We start from the raw sequence: 20,542 nt of genomic DNA, 5'->3' as shown, positions 1-20,542 counted from the left end.
TAACATTCAACAACTAATGGTGATGTAATAGCATGTGAGGCCGTGGAAGAGTTCAGTTAAAGTGGGGTCTGATTCCCATGATGAACATGGTTACCTTTTTATTACTAAATAATAGTAGAGAAAGAGAGAGAAAAATGTTGTAAGCCATGGGAATGGACCAATAGACTCGCCAAGAGAAAAAAAAATAAGTGTTAAAATTTGAAGATCTAATATTATATGTCAAAAATTATAGGATATTCAATTTAAACTCTCGATACTGTATTGAAAAATGATGCCATCAGCCAACACATATGTTCACGTTTGTGTTGGGCCCTTGTCAAAACATGCGTTAACATGCAATGCCGGCCAATACATGGAGTGTTGTGGTAACATGGTATATAATGATATAATGTACACTATACTATAATGTACATACTACAATAACATACCACACTACCATAATATACTGCTATAATATACAACATTGTTATGCTATAGTACATTATTATACTATGCCACATTACTAGGGAATTTAGATCACCTATAACTCAAAATCTCGATAGCTAAAAAAACGGATCGAGATTCCAAAATTTAAACAACGTGAATGAGTGAGATTCCCTTCCTTGGAGCGTAGAAGCAAGCATGCAGCACGGAATCGAACCCTTGGTAGAACAATCCCGGAAGCTAAATGTCACCTCAACACTCCATATATAGGTTGGTGTCGTGTGTCAACAGTTAGAAACACGAGCTACATGTGACATACGCATTGGCTGATGTCATCATTTTTCAATATTATGTTTTGAATTAAGTATCATATAATTGTTGATATATAATATTAGATCTCCAAATGGTAGCACTTACTTTTTACTTTTGGCAAATTCATGATTCCATTCACATGGCTTGCAATGTTTTTTTTTTTTTACTATTCTTTAGTAATAAAAAAGGTAGCCCATGCTCATGATGAGAATGGAACCCCTCTTCAACTGTTCCATACCTTCACATGCTATCACATCACCATTAGTCATTGAATATTAAAAAAAAGAAAATTAAATTATGCATATTTAATAAAATAGTTTATTAATTGTAAAAAAAATATGGTCACTATGGGATTCAAACTCTCAATACCTTGAATTAAACCAGCCGTTTAATTAATATCATAAAAAAAATACTACATTATACAATATTTCAATTATAAAAAATAAATATACAGATGTATCTTACCGTACTAGCTTTATAGATCGACATACTAGACACTTGTAGACTCCATGTAAAACAAGGTTATATGTATTTAACATTTTGTCATTTTCTACACGCAAAAGGGCATATAAAGATTACACCGGTCCTTGAGAAAGGTGTTTTACCTCCATTGTAGATAAGCCCACCTGTTTGTTAGCTATTCCCATAGGCCGTATACATTAGATAAAATATAAAAAGGAAATTTATCAAACCCGCCACACAAAATACACCATTTAGCATTTCACTCATTTGTTTGCTCCTAATTTCAAAAGCCCTCAAAGGATAATATTAAAATGGGTCAATAATGGGTTAGAAATTGTGGGAGGGGCGATGTTCACTTTTGCGACTAGGCAGTGTTCAAAAAGGCACCCACCTAGGCGGGCCAACGCCCTAGGCACTCACCTCGAGGGCTCACCTAGGATATTGATGTATTTTTTATTGTTCACCAAATTAAAATAATAAAAAATATTTTTAACAAAAAAGATGACTTTAATTGTTTTGGGGGTATTTTGGTCAACTATTTTGTTCAAAATTATCTTTTTATTATTTTTATTTGACGCTTCAAATAAAAATGCATTTATGCCTAAATTCTAGAAAATACCTAAATAAAAAATAAAATGCAAAACTTTTTTTGGGCCATTGGATGATATTAGGTTTAATTTGAACCATCAAAGTGTTCTTGTGCACTGTTCAAGCGTCCACAACACGTGGAAGCTATATCATCCCATAAAAGAATTTAAAAATTTATTTTAATATATGAAAATGTAGACAATGTGACAATTAACTTTTGATACAAGGAGGTCACAATCATCATTAACTGTTAGATTTGAAATTCAATGGTTGAGGATGTGCCATTGTTTTGACACAAAATCCAAAATAAAAATTTCTTGAATTGGATTTCACATCCAATTGTTAAAAGTAATTGCGACCTCATACCAAATATATACCTTACACATATAAATGCCAGGTCAAATAGGGGTCACCCTACTCAAACCAAATTGATAAGATTCAAGTTGGACTAAGAACTACACCCTAACTAAGATGGGTCTAGGTCAAATAAACCTATATCCGACCTGTCGGCTCCATTTTGTGGGTCTAAACTTGGACCCTGTTGGGTAAAGCTGTCGGGTTCATAAGTCCTTAGGAACAATGTTAAAAAATGCAGAGGCAGCCGTCGAGGCTGTGGCGCCTTGCCTACTTAATTGAGCGTTTCATAACTAAGCCCTCCCTCCCCCCCCCCCCCCCCCCCCCCCCTCCCTCTCTCTTTTCTCCCTCTTCTTTCTTTTCGGGGCACCTCAATCATCAAACGCATGCCTAGGTAGGCAAAGCGCCACAGCCACCGCCTCGACGGTCATCTCCACATTTTTTAACATTGTGCCTAGGGATAGGAAATGGTTCACATTGACTCGACAGGTCGACCCGACAATGTCTAGGTCTGGAACCACAAAATCGAGATGACATGTCAGAACTAGGTTTATTATACATAAACCCATCCCAGTTAAGGTCTGATTCTGCTTCCAACTTGGATCCTCTTACCAAGTTGGTTCAAGTTAAGTGACCCCCTACCTGACCTGGTATTTATGTGTATAAGGTATATTTTTTGTACGATGTCGCAATCACTTTTAGCAATGGACGTGAAATCCAATAAATGAAAATGTGTTACAACATTTGAGAAATTTTATTTTAGACTTTGTTTTGACATCCTCAACCACCCAATTTCAAATCTAACAGTCAATGATGATTGTCATATCTTTGTATCAAAAGTTAGTGGTCTCATTTTACATTTCCATATATAAAAATAATTTTTGATATTTTTTTATGGAATGGTATACCTCCCACATGCTGCGAACAATTGAACAGTGCACAAGAACCCTTTGAGGATTCATAGTTGAACCTAATATCATCCAATGGCCCAAAAAACGTTTGGCATTGTATTATTTGTAAATGACATTTTCTAGAATTTGGGCATAAGTGCATTTTATATGGAGAACCAAATAAAAATAATTGAACAAAACTATTGACCAAAATACCCCCAAAATAATATAAGGATATTTAAGGTCAGTTTTTTTGTTAAAAATATTTATTCATTATTTTTATTTGGTGAACCATACAAAATACATCAACATTCAAAATTATAAGTAAATATCATTTTTAAATAAAAAAATAAAATATGAAACTCTTTTCTAGCCATTGGATGTGGAAATATTTAATCTGAACCACAAGCACCCATCCACCATCCACATCATGTGGACAAGAGGCTTTCTTTATATTTTTAGACTTGGACCCAACCCAAATAAGGCTAGCAATGGGCCAAGCCAGCCCTGGCCCTTGGATCCATAAAGACGGGCAGGGCCAAATAAAATAAAAATAAAAAAATAAAGAAAAATAGGGTTGCAGCGGGCTGAACCATGCTGGACCTATCGTAGCCCTAGCCCAAGCCCAAGCCCGGCTCTGCCCTACCCTCGGGGCACATTTCATGGCCCAAGCCCGGCCCTGCCCTAGTCTTTTAGGGCCTAGTTGGATGGGCCAAGCAGAACCGACCTAGTATTTATGTGTAAGGCACATACAAATATACAGTAACATATTATAAAATGAACAATTGTTTCATGCAGTCTGGACTGCATTTATACGGCATCCATCTTAAAGATGGATGCAAATAGGTGGTCCATCTAAAAACAATTGTAACTAACAGTCCAAATGTTTTTTTAATATAATTACGATTTTTAGTTTTCAAATTTTATTTACTTTTTCATATTAATGATCTCCATGTTAAAGATTATATATTTTCTAAAAATTAAGATCAGATTATATTTAAAAAATATATTTATTGCCGAGCTCGTATTTCTACATGTGCGGGCTTGCCCGCACGCTAACCACATCCTTATAAAATATATAGAACTAACTTTTTATTTTTTTATTTCTAGACCAGGACTCACTGGTCGGGTCCAGGTCCAATTAACCTGGACCCAATCGGGTCCACCTCTAACCTATACCTAGGTCTGGTCATGGTCCAAGTCGACCCACACCCAACCGACCATTCCCGGACCTATTTGTGGCTCCATCAAAACCAAAGTAGTTTCTTAAAAGATTATATGCTCCCCAGGGAGCAAATGTGCATATTTGCTACCTCGGGCAAAACCATAGCTAGAAGAATGATTAGGACCCCAAATTTTTGGAATGTGACCAACTTAACCTAGAGACCAAAAACAGAAAAAATAAAAAAGAACTTTATTACGCACCCTGGATTGCAGAATGACCATCCAATTTTTTGACTGTCAAATCTAGTTGTTTACATAGTATTTTTTTTTTTTTTAACGTAAATTTACTCATCCAGTGAGAAAATGCATTTTTTGTTCCCCAGGGAGCATAGTACACACGTGAAAAAATATTGGTATTCAAAAAATATCAATATCTCATATTGGTGGTATTCCGAAAAACCACTTTAGTTATGATGGAGGGGTAAACTTGGACATTGCCCCTTCATCCTATGATGTGCACGTTGATAGGTTTTTCACAAGTAGGCCAAAGGGAATGCGTGAAATGTTAAATACAAAATTTCTTAGAGTGTGCTTCAATAAAGTTCCCATTATAAAAATAATAACTCTATATAAATGTTCAACGACAATTATTTTCTCTTTAATATATATTTCAGCATCATAATGTTGCACATAAAGTAAATATTTCTTTTATACTTATTGTATTACAAAAGCATGTCATTCAGAATTTTTGGACGAGCATGTAAAACACCCTACATGTGGCCGAACGAGTAAATATTTCTTTTATACTTATTGTATTACAAAAGCATGTCACCATGTCAGAATTTTTGGACGAGCATGTAAAACACCCTACATGTGGCCGAACGCCAACACCCGTGTTAGCATCATGAAACTCAGGGAGTCGCCACATCATATATTCTTGACTTCAAGTCCTAGCCCTCCTCCATAAATGCTCGATTCTGCTGTGCCCACACTGATCACAATAAAAAAAAGGAAAATATTCCATACCCAGCAGAAGTATGGAATGGGATAACCAGACCCAAGATCCACCGCCAGTGGGACCATGGATGACAAGTTGTTGCTCAATTTTATAGCTGCCCAGTTTTTTTGGTCGGAACTAGTGATTCAAAAGTCGGCGAGTCGAACCGAACTCATCTGATTTGATTCGAGAATCGGCATACTTGAATCGGTTCCAATGAAATATCGAAAATCGTCACCCGATTGTAGAGAAGAATCAACGATTCCATGCTGTAAATCGTCACGTGTGACGTCATGAATCGGAGAATCATGACGTCGTGGGTATTTTTGTAAATACCCAATTCTTCAATGGGTATTTTTGTAAATTTTAAAAAGTCACGTGACTCTCCTCACTTTGCACGCGTTATCCTCGTTAACTACAAAGAGGTATTTATTCACTACAACTTCCTTCTGCCTCTTCGATGTGGGATAATGTGAATGTATTAACTTGAAACATTAATATATTATATATATTGTTTGTACTTTTAATACTATTAAGTAACATGTGACTTACTAGTTATAACTTTCTTTCTTTCTTCATGTGGAGGGCGCTTCCATTCTCCTTGGGACGAAAGGGAGTTCTCTTATCAACTTTTTTTCTTGCCAATTTTATTTTTTTGAGGTCAAATTTTTTTCTTATATAAAAAAATAAAAGGTTTTTTTTATCAATTTCTCTTTTTGTCAATTTTTTTTATTATCAAAAAAATGAAAGGTTTTTTTATCAATTTCGCATTTTGTCAAAATTTTTTCTTATTAATAAAATAAAAATTTTCTTATAAAAAAAAATGAAAGGTTCTTATCAATTATTTTTCTTGTCAAATTTATTTTTTTTGTCAAAAAAATAAAAAAGTTTTTGTCACAAAAAAAAAAAGTAATAAAAAGTTATTGTCAAAAAAAAAAAAGTTCTTGTAAAAAAATAATAATACAATCAGTATTTTTGTCATAAGAAAAAATTGAAAGGTTTTTTTATCAATTTCGTTTTTTGTCAAATTTTTTACTTATAAAAAAATGAAAGGTTTTTTTTATCAATTTTGCTTTGTGTCAAATTTTTTTCTTATCAATAAAATAAAAAGTCTCTTATAAAATAAATAAATGAAAGGTTCTCTTATAAATGAAAGTCTCTAATAGTGGTTAACAATATCTTAAAGTGATGTAAAACTTAAAACTGGAGTATGTAAACATATATGTGTGCTTGTATTTTTTAGTAATAAGCATAGACTAATGTAATGTTTTTTCCTAGTTGCAACACCTGAATATCTAGAGTGCATATTTACATTGGGTAATACATTTGTTGTAAAGTGGTGTAAACTTATTATCAGACTTTATTCTAGGGAACAAAAAGATTTATGTGACCTACTTGAGATCATGTACAGGACCATAGTATTCAAATATTAATTTATAAAAAGTTGTATTAATTTTTTTTGGTAAGAAAAATGTATGGAATAAAATATTATACATTTAATTTAAGTTTTTCTATTTTTTTAAAAAAAAATTTAAGTTTTTTTTTTAAAAAAAATCTACTTGACCAGGTAATCTGGTTAATGCCCCGATTAGTTCAGTTATGGTTCTAACTACTCTCAACCCCCTGTCTGGTTAACTGTTCAATCTTGCAAACAGTGGCATCATTTTGATGCTTCCAAATTTTCAAATTTCTAATAACAAATTTTTGCCTCAAATCCCCTTCCTCTCTCTCTCCGGACCCATTTTTCAGAGTCGAAGACCGTTTAACTCGAAGAAAACAACTTTCCTTCAAGATTTTTATATTTCTTCTTCCTTTTGATTAGTTAAAGAGTAGGAATGGGGGTGGTAGCAATTCGACACTGACGGACAATAAAAACCTGAAGTGTCGACTGAAGCTCTCACTCTCTCTCCTTTTCTGCTTTTTTCGAAACCTGACGGACAATAAAAACCTGAAGCGTCGTGGAGGGAAAGAGAGAAAAAATGGTTTTTGCTTCACTTGCTCTTCAAACAACCAACAGGGAAATATTATGCAGAGCATATTAATTATAAGCAATGTAAGATACTAAATGTCCCCTTAAGATTTATTATATGGAGAAACGTATGAATATAGACAAGCTTTTAAAAAATTATACCTTCCGTCATAAAATCACAATCACCCCTATCGGTTCAATGCGAAAGGTCATGTCATTTTTCTGCAGAGTCTCTGATACTTTTCTCGGTCAATGGAACACAACCCCAGCCGCCCCAAGTGACAACCAGTAGTGATTGAGACCTTTTACCAAAGAAAAAAACTTAAAACGTTTCTTATGGATTTTTTTTGTCCTTTTCATTGTTTTTCCAAGTTTCTATTAAGAAATGTCCAATTTTTAAAACTCTAAATTCTACCAAGAAATAACCTCGCCACTACATTCCCCCGAAATAGAACTGCTATGCCCTCCATACTCCTAAGTCCTAACTCATCATAAATTGACATTCCCCTATTGCTTGTGATGAATATTGTGAGCTTCCTCGACTAATCCAAAATCATTTCTAAATGAGCAGGCAATAGTCACCTTTTAATGCACAATCAACATGGCACGAAAATGCAAACCTCCATACAATTTACCAACAGTTTGCAATCCAATTTTTTTATTTGTAGCTTCCGGGCCCTGGGCATATGAATATTAGGGAAATTTAGTAACCTAAGAAAAAATGAGCACTGAGGTTCACAGAAAAGCCCCGCCACAGTGGCCTTAATGCCATAGAATCCTTTTGCTTTTTTAATAGCTCGTCTCTAACTCGCTTGATCTACATTTCTCGTTCTAGTAATAAGAAAATATAGAAAAAGAGTGACTAATTGGAAAGATAAATTTGTTTTGTGTCATTGCGCTTGATCAGCTAGCCTTTTTAGGAAAGTGGATCATGATACAATAACAGTTTACCAATTCAGGTCCAGTAGAGCATTGGCGAAAGCATAATAACATAATAAAATAATGAAGTTTGTTTCCTAGTTGTGGAAGATAAAGCATTTAACTGCACAATAAGCGTGTTAAAGTTGGAAGAGAAATCCAATTGCATTACTGATCAATTTTGACCGGGAACTTTGGAAATTTGACAAACATCATTATATTTTTTATGATCAAAATCTCATTTTCTATTTTGACTTGACCGTGCAACTAGATCAATGCAAGCTTCATTAGGGTCAAAAGATCAATACAAACACTCATTTGAACACTAATACTACTAAGCAGTATTAGTAGTATGATGATAATACTATTTATCATCATCATCATCGTCAAAGTCTTTTCCCAACTAATTGTGTCGGCTAAAGATTCATCATAAATTTTAGCAAAGTTTTACGTTTGCTATTTACTTAGCACAACCCAACTCCTTTACCTAACACAACCCCATTGCTTTTTACTCTGGCTAAAGGAAAAGAACAACTTTGATCCCAAATTGGTCCATTCCAAATGGGGCTTTCAAAAGTAGTTGGGGATATTGTAGCTATTCCAAAGGAAAACAAGGAGAGAGTTTTGACTTTTGAAAGAAAGCACGAGCTTGGGCCCTGTTTTTATTCACCCAGTGTTTTAAAACCGAGATTAGTGGGATGGAGAGATCTGTATGGGATCTTTGGATTGGTGATCTGGATTGAGTCTGGATCTATTCGAAACGATGATCTAAAATATATTAAAAATAATAAAATAAAATCAATATAAATTAGGGGTTTATGGTATGAGGATCTACGGGGGCCTCAGAAACATTAGATACACTTCAAAAGGAAAATAAAATAAATATAAAACAAGGGTAGTTTTAAGGGAACCATGTTGGGACCCTTACCATCCCAGAACCGATTCGGTCCTAATCAATTTCCATTTAGATTCAACATTCTAGATCAGAAATTCACGTATACTATACTTCCTCGAGAGCATAGTTTACTTCTACCTATGTGGGAGGCTTTTTTAAGCTGAAATTTTGGGAAATAATTGAAAATTACTAAATTATTATTCTCAAAAAAACAAAAAATTGAAATTTGAGTTTTCTAACACTCAGATCTTACCATCTAAAAAATAGATGGCCTCCCTTCAATCTCGACACATTATTTTTTCGAAGTGTAGAAAGAATACAATTAGAAAATTTCTAGATTAATTTATGGATCGTCGAAGTTGTATCCCTAAAACTTTGGGGCCCTACAACCAATTCTTGCTTAGTGTTACCGGAGAGAGTGATGGACATTATACTCCCACTAGAGTAAAATGTCTTTTGGCATAATTGGCAATCCATTGTCAGGTGTTAAATTTAAATATTCAAGAACTCAAAATCCAAATTCTCTTGCATTATAAATATCATCTGTAAATATCCCAAGGTTTCTTGTTGATCCTTGCACTTTTGCCCGGAGGAGTAATCGTACAATAAGATCCTGCGGGAGTGCCGTTGTTTTTGTCTCTCATTGTGGGTTAGGGTTTCTCCATTGAGGCCTATAAAATCCCTCAAGTTGGGAGAAAACCGATTATGTAAGGGATAGGGTTTTTATGTTCCTCCATTAAAATCGCCCCCTCTCTCTCTCTCTCTCTCTCTCTCTCTCTCTCTCTCTCTCTCTCCATTAAAATCCTGCACGATCAAGGCAATGCTCACGACGGAGCTCTTTCTGTGGTCTTTCTCTTCCCTCAAATTCTTTGTTTTTTTGTCATCACATTCTTCTCTATTCTGTAATTTTTCTCAATTGCTATTTTCTCTTTGTTCATTTTATTTGAATTTTGATGTGTTAGCCAGTGATGATGTTAATACTTACATCCATTGCCTACATCGTTTGATTTTCAAGATGATAACACATGCATAACATCTGAGGCTGCCCTTCTAATGCTCTCTCTCTCTCTTCATTTTTCCTTCTTATTAATGGAAAAAGATGACTTTCTCTCTCTACATTTCTCCTTATTATTCATAGAAAAACATGAAATTCAGAAGAAAACCACCCTCTTTTTACACTTCTACTGCCCTTTCTCTCTAAGAGAAATAATCTAATCTTCTTTTCTCTGAAGCTATTTGATTCCATCATCTTCCTCTTCGCATGGGTTTTACTTTCTGTTGATTATATGTAATAGAAATTGAATTAGAACCTTAAAACCGTAAATAGTAATTATAAACATCATCAAAATTCTATGAAATTTGGAAGGAAAAAAAACATAAAAGATAGATTATGGAAAAAAAAATGATTTATAGCTTGAAGTAATTCAGAAAAATCTTAAAAAAAGGGATAATGACTCCCTCTTCGGTGTATGTGTGTGTGCGTTTCTTCCATGTGTAGTTATGTATGTGTAGTTATGTATTTGGTGTTTTTGTTTGTTTCTGCTTTTTTTTGTTTTACGACAAATTTCGATTGGGCTTTGTTGTGAACCAGTTATTTTTTAATTATTTCTTTGATTCCCCATAAAAATTTTACAAAATAGATACACCTGGGATTATTATTCATTTATTTAACTGGATCATTTGCGATAATCAGCTATTGTCAAGTTTATATCATGCTTCTATGTGATACTTTTTTCCTTTGTGATTGATAAATTATAAAATTTGATCTAATTCATGAACCTCATCATATGAAATGCTGGTTTAATCAATTTTAAATTTTTGTTTGCTATATGCTAGAGTGCACGGATTTAGTGTGATGTAAATGAGACATTATTACAATTCTTTCCTTCTATTCTTGCATGATCAGCTATTGCCTAATTTTATGTTATCTAGTATTATGTCATAATCACCAGAAGTGGAAAGTGCTTGTGTTTATGCACTATTCACAAGGTACAAAAATGTTTCTATTGTGATTTGGGAGCCAGAAGGCTAGCCACTTAAGTATGTGTAAGGAATTTTGCTGGTTAGATGTGAGATTTTAATAAAACCGGTTTAGTATTTGATCAGTTATGAAACTTTAGATGATGTGAAATGATTCCTTTTTGGTTTTCAGGAGTTAGGGCTTAAAAGACGTGCAGTTTAAGACTTCATTCAGTCGGCCCTGACACGAACACCATCAGAAAAGTACAACCATCACTCTCATCCCTACCACCACCACCAGCATTGCATTGATACCACAGCCATTGTCACACTATACCATCACTATATATCATCACTACTCTTACCACCAAATACAATATAATAACATGTAGTTCAACTATACTAAAATATATATATTCATGATATTAAATTTTTTTTTTTTAATTTTAAAATTTTTCCAGATTGCCAATTTGGACCGTATTGGTAATTTAGCAATCTGACATTGATTTATAGGGTGGGCAATCCACCTCACGTACCTAGATTTTGAAACAAGTTCAAATTAAGATAATCAAACTACCATATAGAGCAAATGATAATTCATCAGATTGCCATTTTGTCCATTATGAAGTGAAAAAGGCACCATTTATTAGAATTTTGCACTCAATTTAAATCTTTTAGCTGGAGCCCCTTCATGGCACAAGATCACCTAATGCATCAAAGCATTGTTAGGAAGATGACCAAAACTAGTAGAATGGGGGCTCTTATTAGAAATCTTAAAATGTATGGGTTTTGGTTTTAAATGGAGAAGTTGGATGTTTGGGTGTTTTTCCTCTGCCCTCTTCCAAGGTAGTTTGGCTGGTTTTTTTCAAGCTACTTGGGGTCTTCGCCAAGGGGATCCCATATCACCCTTCTTATTTACCATTTTTGCAAAGTGTTTTAGTTTGATGTTGTGTAATGTGGAGATGAAGGGTCAGTTCTCAGGATTTGAGATTGTGAATTCGGGATTGATAATCTCCCATCCACAATATGTAGACGATACTCTTATTTTTTGTGATGCGGATCCTAGGCAGATTAAAAACATTGCAAGATTTTTAGAAATTCATGAAGTCACAATTGGTTTTAAAGTGAATTTGCATAAATCATTTCTATTGGGTCTTAATTATTGTGAGGCTGTAATTGAAACTCTTGCCAAGGTTATGGGGTATAATGTGCGTTCTTTTCCCCTTCTTTATCTTGGCTTACCCATTTTAGATTCACGTTTTCCTATATCAGTTTGGGATAGGGTTGTGGAGAGTACAATGTAAGCTTGATCTTTGGAAATCAAAGTACCTTTCTTTTGGTGGTAGGGTCACGCTTCTGAGCACGTGCTTGGCCAACCTTTTAATTTATCAGATGTCATTGATCAATATGCTAGCTTTGATTGCTAGAAGGATTGAAAAGATGGTGAGAGATTTCCTTTGGGGCTTTGATGGCCCTTATCGCAGATTCCATTTACGGTGGTGGGATAGGGTGCACCCCAAAGAAGAAAGGTGGTTTAGGTATCAAAAATATAAATTGGTTAATCAATCTCGTAAATGGTGGTGGAGGGTATTAAGTCCTCCTTGTTAAGTATGGTATGGGTAGATCGGACATTTGGATTGGCTGAGGTACTGGAAGGGAGATTTCTCAGATGTGAAGGCATATTGTGCATGTTTGGCCCACGGTTGCAGGCTATTTTAGATGGTCAATTGGGAATGGGAATGATGTTTCCTTTTGGCATCATAGGTGGGTGGGTGATTATATACTCAAAGTCTTTCTTCCCAGATTTATTTGCTATTGCCTTTGATCGCAATGCTAAGGTATCTCATATGGTTGAGAGAAGAGGAGTATCTTTAGCATGGAATCTCCCCTTGAGGTATTACCTGGGTGAATAATAATCTATTTTCACAGTGGTGTGCGCTGATGGCAGTACTTGATAAAGCCTATATTGCATCCGATGCAAAAGATGAAATGGTTTGGGCAATTGAAAATGACGGTGTCTTTAACTGTTAAGTCATGCTACAACCTTATTTTTCATGATCGATGGAGGTGGTCTTACCCCCAAATTGCCACTATTTGGAAGTGGCCCATACCCCGTAAAGTGCAAGTTTTTATCTGGTTGGCTGCACTTAATAAAATCCTAACTATCGACAATCTGATTAAAAAAGGTAAAGTTTTACCAAATGTTTACTAATTTTGTAAGGCTGACGGTGACTCTATTGCGCATCTGTTTTTACATCGCTCGGTTACACGCCAAATTTGGTATTGGTTGCTTGGATTGGTCAATACCAATTTGGCCCTACCACTTGCAGTTGATGGGATTGTTACACAATTGTCTTTATTACGATGGTAAGGCTTTGTGGTGTATAGCAAAAGGGGTGATCCTATGGGAGATATGGAAAGAAAGAAATATGCGGACTTTTGAAGGTATTTCCCTTTCCTTAGATTGTTTGATCCATTCAATCAAGTTGTCTATATGGTCGTGGATATCTGTTTCTAAAGAAGGTTGGCGAACATCCAGGATCGATGGTTTGGCTAATTTGGGCAATCTCTTTCGTCTTGGTACCTTTAGCAGTCGATCAAAATTAAGTTGGGTTGCCCTCCCATTGGGTACTTTAAAACTTAATTTTGATGATAGTTCCCTTGGGAATCCTGGAAGGGCGGCAGTTGGTAGAATGGTAAGGATTCTTGTGGCAATACTCTTTTTTGGAAGGGCTGCAGTTGGTAGAATGGTAAGGATTCTTGTGGCAATACTCTTTTTTCCTTTGCAAGGCCAATTGGATGTGCAACTGCAAACCACTGCAAACCATGTTGAAATGTAGGCTCTTTATCATGGTTTGAAGACTTTTAGGGAAAGAAACTGTGGGGATATGTGTTGGATTGAAGGGGATTCACTTAATGTCATTAAGTGGTGCAAGAAGGAGCAACGGGTTCTTTGGTATCTTCGTTTACTTTGGTTATGTATTATGGACTTGTCTGTTCCCATCTCGGTTATCTTTTCACATCTCTATCGAGAGGCTAATTCGATTGCTGACGAGCTGGCTAAAAGGGGTGCTCTTTTACTTTCTTTTTTAATATCTGATAATGTAATTTCCTATTCATAGTGCTAATATAAGTAGTAACATTTGTCAAAAAAAATAAATATCTCATGTATTATTTTTTATAGGAATTGTCATAAAATGTACAAAAGGGGATGAACAATTAAACATGAATAAACTTAGGAAACAATGACTATTATTTCTTGTATGAGGAGATCATAATCATTATTGGTCATTAGATGTGAAATCTAATTATTTAGATTGTGTTATTGATTATGCATATAGTTTAAATAAAATTTCTTAAATGTTGGGATGCATTTAAATCTATTGGGTTTCATATTCGATGATTAAAATTGATTGTGATTTTTTTTTTGTCAAAAGTGAAATAGTCTTATTTTATACAATCTCATAAGTTGGGATTGTATAATATAAGATATTATTTTTTATAATAGGAGGTCACAATTATTATTTTTAATCATTGGATGTGAAATTCAATAGATTGAAATGTATCACAATATTTGAGAAATTGTATTTGGATTTTGTGTTCAATCAATGAAATATCTTTAACCACTTGATTTAACATCTAATCGGTAATAGTGATTGTGACATTCTTGTAAGGAAATGGTTTTATTTTATACATTTCCATAAATTTAATGGTATTTTATACATTTTCATAAATTTAATGGTCGAATAAATACTTTGATGATAAAGTTTAGCTTATGTTTTGCCCATAAAAAATTTATTCTACTGTTAAATATGATTTGGGGAGGGAATCAATTTGGTCGATGCGATAAACTAGTTGTTTTATGGATAAATTTAGTTTCGGATTTTGTGCAATGAGATATTTTATTTTTAATACAAAAAGTCAGCAAAGGTATACAATTCACTGTTGGGGTATGTCTTTTTATTGAGTTTTAAAATTATTCTCTTAAGAGTTCAATCATTTATATATTTCCAACTGTTAGATGTTACGTTAATGGTTACGAGTAATTTTGATCAATTTACCAAAAACAAATGATATTTGAATTTAATTTTATATTTATCAAGATCTTGATGGCAATAATATGTATTTGAACTACAGATGTCATTAAAAATGGCCAAGTAAAAACTAAAAAGTAAGAGCTAATAATGATTATTGCCTTTTAACCAATGGTTTAAAAAACGGATCGGTGACCCGGATAGGGCTTCCAAAAAATTTTCAAAAAATTCAATCATGGATTACATAAAATTCGATCATGGATTACATAAAATTCGATCATGGATTACATAAAATTCGATCATGGATTACATAAAATTCGACCATGGATTACAAAAAAAAAACAAACAAAAAAAAACAAAAAAATTCAATCGTGGATTACAAAAAAAGAAAAAAACAGTTCGATCATGGATTACAAAAAATTCAATCATGGATTACAAAAAACTCTATCATGGGTTACAAAAAAAGCAAAAAACAAAAAATTCAATCATGGATTACAAAAAAAAAAACAAACATTTCGATCATGGATTACAAAAAAAAAACAAACATTTCGATCATGTATAACAAAACATTCGATCATGAATTACAAAAAATTCTATCATGGGTTACAAAAAAAAAAAAAAAAACAAAAAAATCGATCATGGATTACAAGAAAAGAAAACAAACATTTCGATCATGGATTACAAAAAATTCTATTATGGGTTACAAAAAACCAAAAAATTCGATCATGGATTACAAAAAAAAAAAAACAATTCGATCATGGATTACAAAAAAATCGATCAAGTATTACAAAAAAATATATCATGGATTACAAAAAAAAAAAAAATCCGTACGGACTCGTCGATTCCGTACAGTAAATCGGCGATTCACTGTGCAGAATCGTCCGGTTCTCTCTAGAACCGGACGATTTTCGATTTTTTAGGCGATCTGGTCCCCTTTGCACGATCTCCGAGTCGAACCGGGCGAGTCCGGTTCGACTCGGCGTTTTTTAAAACACTGCTTTTAACTAAGAATAAGGTTTTTATGTCAGTTAACTCATCTATTTACATGAGTCTTCCCTCCATAATTCATCTTAGAGAAGGATTTTGGATTAAAAATTTTAAGAGTTGAGAATCTACAATATAGTTAACATGAATGTTAAAAATAATATTGTTGGAAAATTATGTTTTTAATATGTTTTAACACCTTTAATTTCAGGGTTTTAAGGGACGACCATCATCATGATGTTTGATGCGTGTTATATTGTACCTTTTTATTGAATTATATATCCATCTATTGAGTTCTTCGTGGCAATAATAGTCCTTTCAATTTTTTTACAATTGCATTATAGTAGTGGAAAATTACATGAAGATTTGTGAAGCAACTAGAATTAGTTAAGGGGTGCGGTTTCAATATTGGAAATCTTTGTAATAGCCATAAAATAGATTTTTAATCTTTATTTATAAAGTTTAAAGCTTAAAAAATACAATACAAAATATATTATTTTCAAAACTTGAAATCCATTATTTTCTATGTCCAGATGATCAATTTGAAGATATTTGGGCATCAAAACAACATCTTTTAGTAAACTTTTTTGTGGTAGGCTCCGATTTGATTGTTTAGAGTGCTCTACAAAAGCTTTTCCATAATTAAGGGCAAAGTGTTTAATTAAAAGTTGTGATACCTTCAGACAAAAAATTTATATAGACAACGGAGGTGATCGGTAGAATGTTGCTTGCAAACCCGCCCCTCGAGGTGACCCGGCTACCTACCAGATTTGGGTCTGAGTTGGCTTGGCGGATTGGGTTGATTTAAAAAAAGCAAAAGTAACAATAGAGGAAAGAACGGAAAAAAATAAGTTTCAAGTGATAAAATCAAAACCAAATTTGTATTGTTATTATGGGGATTGTATATAATGAGACTATTTACTTTTGAAATAAGGTGGTCACAATTCTTTACAACCATTTGATATGAAATTTGGTAGCTGGCATGTATAACAAAGTTTGAAAAAATTCCTTTTGAAGTTTGAGCTTGGCTATGGAATAATTGTATCCACCCAATTTTATATCCAATAGTCAAGATTAATGTGATCACCTTGTATCAAAGATTAATGGTTTTATTCTAAACTTTCTTTTATTGTGCATAATATTCGAATCAAAATCACAAATTAAAATAAGAACATTTTAGAAAGATAATGGTTGAAAAATAGCCAACAAAAGATTTGATATGGTTTTGATTCATTAAATTTTGGTAGGGCTCTTGTAGATAAACATCTTAAGAACAGTTTGGAACAAATTTGAATTTGTTTAGTTTTGGCACAAATTTGAATAAATTTGGCAACACATTGAGTGAAAAATCCAGGATTTTCAATTCCAAGTAATAAAAAGTCTCAAATTTTCAACTCTAGATCTCTAGAGATAAGGGACTTGGCCCAACAAATTACTACATGTATTTTAGAGGGATCCAAAGGATCATTTTGGAACAAATTTCAAAGACTTCAGTGGAAAATTGATAGATTAACTATTAGAAAGGTGGATTGGATTTCAAAATGTGGAAAAAGTTGAAATTTGTTATTGAGATTTCATAGATTTTGGGTCTTTATTGAAAATTTTCTTTACGATTGTTATAAATTAACAAGAACAAATTGGGACAACTTTAAGAGATTTTCCTAAAGAAATAAAAAAGACATGAATGTTTCCAATTTTTAATTTTTTGTACAAGAGAGCCACGCACTTATTCTTGGGGATAGTCGGACTGTTCTCCCCACCCGTTCTAAGCCAACTCGGGTCATTCCAAATCGGCTTGGCGATTTTTGGAACCTAAACTTTGTATATTTTAGATATTGTATATAATAATTCTTTATATTTTAAAAAAAATATTCCAAATAGTTTAAGGAAAACTTACTATAACTTTGTTATTCATATATATTTTTCCTACATCCCCATCTCCTAGCCATCCAATCTAAATGGGTAGTTGTGATGGCTTAAGCCATAACGCTATAAGTGAGTCATTGATTGTTTGATTTAGATCTGATGTTTCAGATTATTTTATTTTTAATTTTTTTTCTACTAATCATATGAAGGTACAATTTTGTACTTGTCATCATCTCAATGAGGCACACTTAAAAATAATATTAAAAAATATATTTGAAAAATAAAATGATTAAAATAACCTTAAATTTTTCAGGGGTGTTCTGGTTATTTTATTTTATCGAGAATATTTTTGTCTATAATTTTTACGGGTATGAGTTTAAGAGAGAGTAGATGCTCAAATTTGGTGTCAAAATGTTTTGGAGAAGAAAATTAAAAATAAAACAGTAAATAGGTATGACATTGTGATTGGGGGTATCTTAGCCGCCCGTTCACATCGAATGGCTGGGAGATGGGGTATGTAGAAAAAATATATATTTGTGGGGAAATACAGTGAGCTTTTCCATACTCAAACTGCAAAAAGTCATGAGCATCTCAAGCAGTCGAGTGTAAAACCAGACAATTGGGATGTGTCATTTTTCCGAGCAAAATTTAAGGAGGATTTTTTTCAAATTTAGCATAGAGAAAAACCTAATCTGTCTCTAGATTTTTTTTTTTTTCAGACTTCCAAGCAAAATCCTAATCTCTCTTACCACCTCCTTAAAAATCTTCCTGAAGACGAGACTTAAAGGGCATTGGGAAGCCCCTGTGGTGGCAAGCATTAAGTTAAATTGTAATTGGTTGTTCGGTAGGTAACCCGGGACCAATTGGAGTAGAGGGAACTTTGGTAGATAATGCTTTGCCATGCCGGTCCACTTGGCGTTAAAACGGCAAATGAATCGGAATTGTTAGCAGTGTTACCGGAGCTGAAAATCATTAAAAAGTGGGCTATCAACCATTCTTCGAGTACCATTGAGAGGGATTCTTGGAATGGTGTAACCTGATGCTCGTGGTAATTGAGATTTGTATAGATGGAGATTATGGACATTGTGCGTGGTTTGAATGTGGCATTTAGACATTTGTATAGGGAAGGCAATGAGGTAGCTTAATATTTGGCCGAAAGAGGTGTTGCTTTGCGGACCTTGATTAATTTGGACGTTATTATTGTTTGGGTCCCCCGTCATTTTTTTTTTAATTAATAAAAATGTGAAACATTCGGTACAAAGAGTTCTTGATTACTCTTATGTTTCAAATTTCAAATCAAATGGATTTAAGAGTGTCATTGATTGGATTAAAAATGTTAAAAAATTTCTCGGGCTTTGTGACAAACCTCAAGCCATTTAATTAGGTATCCGATGATGAAGAGTGATTATGACTTGTTTGTAACTAGGGCAGCCAATGGGCTGAGGCAAGGTAAGGCTTAGAACTGTTCAGGTCCGGGCTGGTAAGGCCCAACTCAGAAATTGTCCATGAAAAGCCTGGTTCAGAATGCAACAGTGAAGCTCGGCTTGCCCCATTTATAAGGATTTTTTATTTATTTTTCTCACTTTTCAATTTTTTTTGGTAGTAAGCCAAAAAAAAACATATGTTCAAATATTTTTTTAGAGAAAGAGACCGATTGAGTTTTTTAGAAAGATAAATATTTTTTAGAGATAGAAAGAGATATTGAGTTTTTTAGAAAGAGATTGTATTTCTAAATAGAGATAATGGATTTTTAGATAAAGAAAGAGATATCGAATTTCTAGAAAGAAAGGGAAATTGGGTTTTCAAAGAGATAATGAGTTTTTAGAGAGAACACCGATCAGGTTTTTAGTGAGAGAATGAGTTTTAAATTTTCTAAAAAATATTTTAATATATATTTGTTTTATTTTTTTCCATCTTATTACTAACAAGAAAAGTTTGAAGAGTGAATATATTTTTTTTAAAATCTAAATGGGCCGGGCCGGGCTAGGTCGCCATATGTTTTGAGCTTGACAGGCCCAGCATGTTAGGCACATTTTTTAGGACTTTTTTGTCCAGCCAATTTGACCCGCCCTGTTAAAGAATACCGTAGCTGATGGCCCAGCCCAAAGCTTGAGATAGGCCCGATAGCGGCCCAAAATCAGGCCTGCCCTAGAGGCCCAAGGTCTAACTCAGACCATTGTAACAAAGATAAATTATTTCATAGTATGCAATCTATTGTGGGAATTAAAACTTGGATAAAAGTCATATTACCCTAAACCTAATGGGATCAACAGAAAGAAATGGGACTATACGAGAAAGGTTATATGCCCTAAACCTAACGGAATTGAGAGAGAAAAATGGGGCTCTAAAGAGAAAGAAAGGTCACCTATCCTAAACATATATATATATATATATATATATATATATATATATATATATATATATATATATATATATATATATATATATATATATATATATATATGAAAAATACTATGCAACGTCTATAGGTGAAAATGAATAATGATTTTTTCTACTTTCATCATCGTCTAAAGTTTATCGCGTAGTCACGATTGTTTGGTAGTGTTTTATTTTTTATTTTTTTTCTACATATCAGAATGACCTGAAATTTGGAGCGTGTATTCATAAAAATCTTCGAAGAATATAAAAAAATATTTCATATAAAAACAATTGACCAAAATACTTCTGAAACTTTTCAAGGGTATTTTGGTCAATTGTTTTTTCATG

At 33.5% G+C, this 20,542-nt stretch overlaps 1 long non-coding RNA gene and 1 other non-coding gene across 2 annotated transcripts; both read left to right on the top strand.

Annotated features, from left to right (window-relative positions):
* The first annotated feature begins 9,667 nt into the window (after nt 1-9,667).
* Nucleotides 9,668-14,091, top strand: LOC110007901 (uncharacterized). The gene is made up of 2 exons (XR_002282226.2): nt 9,668-9,818; nt 11,125-14,091. It is a non-coding gene; the product is annotated as an uncharacterized LOC110007901 (long non-coding RNA).
* LOC148781836 (small nucleolar RNA SNORD34) lies at nt 9,930-10,019 on the top strand. The gene has a single exon (XR_016058678.1). It is a non-coding gene; the product is annotated as a small nucleolar RNA SNORD34 (small nucleolar RNA).
* Nucleotides 14,092-20,542: the final 6,451 nt, after the last annotated feature.

The sequence above is a fragment of the Amborella trichopoda genome, chromosome 6, assembly GCF_054954075.1.
Source record: "Amborella trichopoda isolate Santa Cruz 75 chromosome 6, AtrichopodaSantaCruz75HAP2 v2.0, whole genome shotgun sequence".
Taxonomy (NCBI): Eukaryota; Viridiplantae; Streptophyta; class Magnoliopsida; order Amborellales; family Amborellaceae; genus Amborella; species Amborella trichopoda.
This window is presented reverse-complemented; position numbering and strand designations above follow the sequence as displayed.